Raw genomic sequence first — 7,389 nt, forward strand, 5'->3', positions numbered from 1 at the left:
TGTGTGTGTGTGTGTGTGTGTGTGTGTGTGTGTGTGTGTGTGTGTGTATTATAACAAACACTAAAGATATTTAAAAAGGGCACATGAAAACATACTATTTTACAAGCTTCCTATATATGAATACATTGTTTCATTTAAAAGCATTACTTGGAGTTGCTCTATGCATGGCATTAGTGTTTCTCAGAGAAGCCACAGATTGCAAATATAAAGCCCACTGCCAGGTTAGTATACCGCCCCTGAAATTATTTGTTGGGGGTTTCGCAAGAGGCTCCCAAACAGTGCAAACTATTGTTATTGCTCTTGGCTGCTCCTCAGAACTTGATGGTGAAACTCTGTTGCTGAAGACATCACACAGTTTAGTCACAGGACATAAACAAAGTTTGTACCAATCAGAAGCTCCCTACTGGGTGTCTTTCATAGTACTGGAAGGTGCTGTGCACACGGCTGAGTGAGAAAAATTATCAACTGTTTCGCATGTTTGCGAACCGTGTGATGCTGAGAGTGGCAAGATATACCCATGGGTGCATATTATAACTTTTCTAGGAACCCCAGCAAGAAAGAGAGAACAGGCCGAAGGCCTGGTGCCCAGTGAGGAAAAACTTACCTCCCAGAGAGAGATTTCTTTCTCTGGATTCTGTCTTACAATATAGTCACTGAGTGCACATTTTTTGGCTCTTGTTCCATCTCTTTTGCAGTGCTATGTACCTGCTACTGGAAAAGTGGAAAGAAATGGAGACTCCCCTTGGTTTGGGCAAACTGTCTTAACTGTATAAATCTATTGTCTTTCACCAATTTATATTTTCTAATTTCTTTTGGAGCACAGGGAATCTAAGATAGCATGTTAATGAGTGAAATGCCAGGTAGCAGTTATGCCTCAGCTAGCCAGGAGGAAACTCTTGGCTAACCAATCTTTGTGGCTTGAATGCAGGGAAATTCCCAGTTATTAGTAACTAACCCTGACCCACTAACTTTGGTTCCTGGTTTCATGACTCTCTGGAGTCATTTGCTTATTAATCCATACTGATTAACTGAGAAGGCAAAGAACTTTTGACTTTGACCTGGTCTTATTTGTGAAATGTACTATAGTTGTGTGGTTATTATGATTTAAGTTCCTGGTAAACTGTCTGAGTTCATATCTTGGTTCCCTTGTACTCCTGTAATGTCTTTAAAGAATCCAGGTATGCTTTGCAGCCAGTCCTGAAGATACCTGATAAAACAGGATCAGATGAATGGGGAGGAGGTCCCCCCTATCAGTGGACTTAGCAAGGGGCACGGTGGAGAGGAGGGAGGGAGGGACTGGGAGGGAATGAGGGATGGGGACACGGCTGGGGTACAAAGTTAATAAAATGTAACTGATAAGAAAAAAATAAAATACAAAAAAAAAAAAAAAGAATCCAGGTATGTTGGAATGCCTGTCCTTTCGAAGGTTTGATTGAGCTGAATGGCTTTGTATGTGGCAGGAATATTCATATTGTGTTTGTCACAACTCTCATGTTGTTTGTGATTTTGTAGAGTAAGGTCTGACATTTGTCCTTAGATTTTTAGTTTAATTTTTCTCTCCATGTTTAGGAGTGGTAGCCATTTGACCTCACTGTAGGCCACTGCAGTATCAGCAGATGTGAAATGGACTATCTCCACTGTCTGAAGATTGAGTAGTAATGACAGTAGTGTTGATGTTCCTGGGATTTTCAGTGTCATAACCTGGGCTATGGCAGTCCCCAAAAGCTAGGCATGGACATCTACCCTAATATGCCAGTTAAAGAGACGAGTAATAGTGAAAATAAGAGTAAGGAAATGTATTCAGTGCAGCTACACTGTGGGAATAAACTAAAAAAAAAATGGCTCTATTGACACTAAGGTCTACTGTAGGAGTCTGACATAAGTTTTGGGTTAAGTAGGAGGGCAGTAAGTATAAGAGCTGAGCTTTCCTGTCATCTTCCTTTCAGAGCCTGCTACAGGGAGGAGCAAAAGTCAATCTCCTTAGACTATCATCATTTTGTCACAGCAGTTGCAATGTCCTGGGAAGAAGATTTAGAATACAAAAATTCTTAAGAAACTTGTCTGCTTACATTTGAATTCTAATATATTTTGAGATGATTTCTATGTAAGTTATGTTGACATGGGCTATACTAAAGCTATACCATCTTGGTGGCCCTTAAGCAGAATTCTGGGTGACTAGTTCATTAAAGATTTAAGACTGTTCTTTGACAAAACGACAGCCTACAGATTGGGAAAGGATCTTCACCAACCCTATAACTGACAGAGGACTAATATCCAGTATATATAAAGAACTAAAGAAGTTAAACAGCAAAAAATCAAGTAATTCAATTAAAAAATGGAGTACAGAGCTAAACAGAGAATTCTCAATAGAGGAATATCGAATGGCAAACACTTAAAGAAATGCTCAACCTCATTAGCCATCATGGAAATACAAATCAAAATGACCCTAAGATTTCACCTTACACCCATCAGAATGGCTAAGATCAAAAACTCAAGAGACAACACATGCTGGAGAGGTTGTGGAGAAAAGAGAACCCTCCTCCACTGCTGGTGGGAATGTAAACTTATACAACCACTCTGGGAAGCAATCTGGCGCTTTCTCAGACAGCTAGGAATAGCGCTTCCTCAAGATCCAGCTATACCACCCCTAGGCATATACCCAAAAGAATCTCAAGTACACAATAAGGACATTTGCTCAACCATGTTTGTAGCAGCCTTATTTGTAATAGCCAGAAGCTGGAAACAGCCCAGATGCCCCTCAGTGGAGGAATGGATGCACAATTTGTAGTATATCTACACAATGGAATATTACTCAGCAATAAAAAAACAAGGAAATCATGAAATTTGTAGGTAAATGGTGGGATCTGGAAAAGATCATCCTGAGTGAGTTATCCCAGAAGCAGAAAGATGCACATGGTATATATTCACTCATACAGACATATAATATAGGATAAACCTACTAAAATCTGTACACCTAAAGAAACTAATCAAGAGGGAGGACTCTTGCTAAAATGCTCAATTTCTATCCAGAAAGGCAAAGAGGATGGACATCAGAAGAAGGAGAAAAGAGGGAACAAGTCAGGAGCCTGACACAGAGGACCTCTGAAAGGCTCTGCCCTGCAGACTATCAATGCAGATGCTGAGACTTATGGGCAACCTTTGGGCAGAGTTCAGGGAATCTTATGAAAGAAGTGGGAAACAGTAAGATCTGGAGAGGACAGGAACTCCACAAGGAGAGCAACAGAACTAAAAAATCTGAGCACAGGGGTCTTTCCTGAGACTGATACTCCAACCAAGGACTATGCATGGAGATAACCTAAGACCCCTGCACAGATGTAGCCCATGGCAGTTCAATATCCAAGAGGGTTCCATTGTAAATAGGAACAGGGACTGTCTCTAACATGAACTGATTGGCCTGCTCTTTAATTACCTTCCCCCTGAGGGGGAAGCAGCATTACCAGGCCACAGAAGAAGACAATGCAGCCACTCCTGATGAGACCTGATGGACTAGGATCAGAAGGAAGGAAAAGAAGACCTCCCCTATCAGTGAACTTGGGGAGGGGCATGCATGAAGATGGTGGAGGAAGGGAGGGATTGGGAAGGGAGGAGGGAGGGACCCACAGGGGGGATACAAAGTGAATAAAATGTAATTAATAAAGAATTTAAAAAAAGACTGTTCTTTGAATTAATGAAACCTTCCACATCATTTTATATATTAGTCTTTGTCTATGACAATTGTCTTCATAGAAACTGCAACAACAGTCAGAACCATGTGAAATCAGTTCATGGGAAGCAAGTTTTTCCTGTACCTGGCACCAGGCTTCATCCTTCCCCTTCCTCTGGCCTAGTATTCCTGGGATCTGTTGTTTCAACAGTCAGATAGCCAAAGGGAGGGGCGCAGCATTTCTCTTTGGAATATCTCTTCTTCTTCCAGGCAGTTTACAAAAGCTCACCTCTATCTATTATTAAGTTTAATAGGCACCACATGAGGCAGTACTTAAAGCTGACCTTCAAAGAGAAAGACAAGGAAAATCTCTCACTTTACAAGCTGGCAAAGAAAAGGCACAAGTCACCCAAATGGGGGAAAACACTTCAGCAAATATAGAAAGAATGAGATATTTTCCACTAGAGACTCAGGATTTTTAAAAATTTAGGAAGGTACCAGGTGAGCTCAGCCAATACACTTTCCTTTAGATCTCTCCAAGAAAAGGAGCTTTTGCAATGCCTTCCCGATTGCTTCATCTTAGCACTGAAGGATAATTAAAAAACAAAACACTGGATGGTTAATCAGTGGTGTCTTCAGAGAAGCCAAGGAGGGGCATTTTCAGAGTCAAAGTGGGTTACTTGGGCTAGTTCCTTAAAAGTAGCTGAAGCTATGTGGGTGTTGACCAGTGTTTAAGCTTCTATTTATGTTCTGCTTATGATATTTCTCGCAGGTACAGGCACATATTAAGCACTTTTCATGCTAGTCTAGCGATAGATGGCATGACATTACTAAATCCTTTAAGACTGAGCAGTGAACAAATAAGGGCAGATACACAGTGAACCTTTCAAAGTGATCACGACCACAGGAATGGGATAATGAGCTGCTGAAGGCCTGACAGGGAAAGAAAAGAAACTTGCCTCTTATGAGGGATTTCACAAAATCTTACAGCTTGTCTCACAACTAAATCACCATTGCACAGATTTTCCTGCTTTTGTTTCATCTTTCCTATAAAACGGTAACATTGCTACAGGCAAGGGAGAGAGAGAAAAAAATTCAATTCTGTTACTGTTTTTTTCTTTTTAGCATAGGGGTACACCTAAAATGATATGTTGTCAAGCTATGGTTTCTCTTTTCCATATTGAATAAAACTTTTTTTTGTATGTGTTATTTTAGAGTATGCAGTATCCTGGAAGACTTCATTTTACAAATAGCAGTTGATTTTGAGTGCAACACATCAGTGGGCAGGTATACAAACATCTTTCCAGAATTTTGCACAAGATACAGACTGATAATTTTTTTTTCTAGGAGTAAAGAAAGTACTGCCCTATAAACTGACCAAAGTCAATTAGGACCATTTGAGAACATAAAAGTACTAAGATAATATTAGAAAAAAAAAAAACGACAATAAAAACAAGCTTGAGAACTTGTGGGACATATCAAACCAATGATGGGGTGCAATTCCTTCATCTTGAACTTTAATGAAGATATATCCCACCAAGGGGTTGTCAGACAGAGCTATTCCCATCCATCCTACTGACTTCAACTTGGCTTATTGGTGTTTAAATTGTCATTCATCAGCTCACCTACCTGTTTGTCTGTCGTCTGGACCTACTGTCCATTTATCTGTCTGGAGTCCATCCTGTTCTTCACCTCGGCAAGCTCCATGATTGCACACCTTTCTTCTTTATTCCTGAAAGCTCAACTCAAGTCTGTCTCTGTAGCTTGAACTCTGCAATAGCATCTCCAGCAGTGTCCATTATTTTATTTTATTCCCTCAAAGACTTTCTCTGCATTTCTACCAGCCTTCTGCTTGCCTCCAGGCAGTCAGTTCTCAGAACTCTGCTGCAGCTTCTTGAACAGTTTGAAGCCATTCTGTGATTTAAGAAACACATCATATAAGAGATTTACCATGTGATGTGTAATGTGAGATCTGAGAGTTAATGATATTAATTAAGTCTGGAGTAAAATAACTTATGCTTGCCTAAGCTGCTAGCAAGAGAAATCAATCAAGACAGCTTAGAAACTTGAAGCCAATGAAGCTAGTGTGGTTTATGAATTTATTGTCACACAATAAATTCTAATACTGTGTAAGATAAAAACATGTTTGTTTTTGATGCAGCATGCTCACAGCATTCAAGTGTCCAGTAATAAGGCCTTTCTTTTTTAACTTTATCTGTGTTCCTTTCTTATCTGTAAGCTTGAACTATTGTTAGGTAACTAGTTAGAAATTAGACACCTTGAAGGTCATTGAGGATGGATCCTTTCCTTATAATTCTGCATGCTATTTTAAGGAATAGAAAAGTATCACAATTATCCATCCTTAATGGTTAAAACCCCAGGAACTGGACAAGACATCTTAGTCATTAGGGGCACTGGCTGTTCTTCTCGGGAACCTGGGTTCGGTTCCCAGCACTGACACTGTGCTTCACAACAGTTTGTAACTACAAGTTCCAGGGAAATCACTACCTTTTTCTGGTCTCCATTTACAGGGATCCATGTAGTACACAGGCATATATGCAGACATAAACATAAAATAATAATTAAAACCAGATTTTAAATACCTTAGTGTGAATGAGACTTCTTGAAAAGAAGCCGTGTCTGCTAATTGACTGATTAGAACTTCAGTGATGTGCAGAAGTTAGAATAACACAGGTTCTTACCTTAATTATACTTTATTTTGGGATATCTCCTTAAATAGCCATTCTTGCTATTAATTTGTCAGAAGTAGTCTTCAATGACTGATAGATTTAAGAACCTTTTGTCATCTATTAACTTAACAGACTTCTATCTTCCACCAACCTAAAATATAAGGATGTCACCAGCATCCCAGGCCTCTAGGAGGCCTATCTGTTGGAATAGGCCTCTATTCCCCTATCTGTAACCACCTCTCTGATGTAACTGTCAATGGGTGCATTTTAAGACTGCCCCAAGTCATGAATTTCTTTGTTCAGATACTATAAAACTTTGTGAAACTGCTTCTGTATAGGGAAATAGAACCTGGTGATCACTCAAATTTGACTTCAGAATAAACCATTTCTTATTCTCTTTTAGGTGAGATTTGTTTATTTGAATTGACAGTATGAAAGATAGGTGTAGACTATGGAAAATGGAGAAAGGTAGCAATAGCAAGGCTTTATTGAAACCCTCTAAGAAAAGGCTATTTCCTCCAGGCAAAGCATTGAGATATTTATACATTACTGTTAGTTTAATTTTCACTTGATTTGTGTACTGGCTAGTTTTATATCAATTTGGTACAAGCTAGAGTCATCAGAGAGAGGGGGTCCTCAGTTGAGAAAATGCCTCCACAAGATCCAGCTGCAAAACATTGTCTTAATTAGTGATCAGTGACAGAGGGCCCAGTTCATTGTGGGTGGTGGTATCCCTGATCTGGTGGTTCTGGGTTCTACACAGAAAGCAGGCTGAGCAAGCCTTGAGGAGCAAGCCGGTAAGAATACCCTTCTAGGGCGAGTGCATCAGCTCCTGCCCCTAGGTTCCTGCCCTGCATGAGTTCCTGACCCCACTGCTTTTGATGATGAACTGTTACATGGAACTGTGAATGAAATCAACCCCCTTCCTCCACAAGTTGCTTTTGGTCATGGTGCTTCATCATATCAACAGTAACCCTAACCAAGACAATTTGTTACATGAATTATGGAGACAAGAATAAAATCACAGTTGTAACT

The 7,389-nt window shown here is 39.9% G+C and overlaps 1 long non-coding RNA gene across 1 annotated transcript in view; it reads right to left on the reverse strand.

Annotated features, from left to right (window-relative positions):
• The window catches only part of LOC129669606 (uncharacterized), a 9,837-nt gene extending 4,246 nt beyond the window's left edge, over window positions 1–5,591 (reverse strand). Inside the window, exon 1 of the long non-coding RNA XR_008719047.1 lies at window positions 5,294–5,591. This is a non-coding gene — a long non-coding RNA (uncharacterized LOC129669606). The remainder of the gene's footprint in view (window positions 1–5,293) is intronic.
• Window positions 5,592–7,389: the final 1,798 nt, after the last annotated feature.

This window comes from Psammomys obesus, unplaced genomic scaffold, assembly GCF_907164565.1.
Source record: "Psammomys obesus unplaced genomic scaffold, mPsaObe1.curated_primary_1811, whole genome shotgun sequence".
Classification (NCBI taxonomy): domain Eukaryota; kingdom Metazoa; phylum Chordata; class Mammalia; order Rodentia; family Muridae; genus Psammomys; species Psammomys obesus.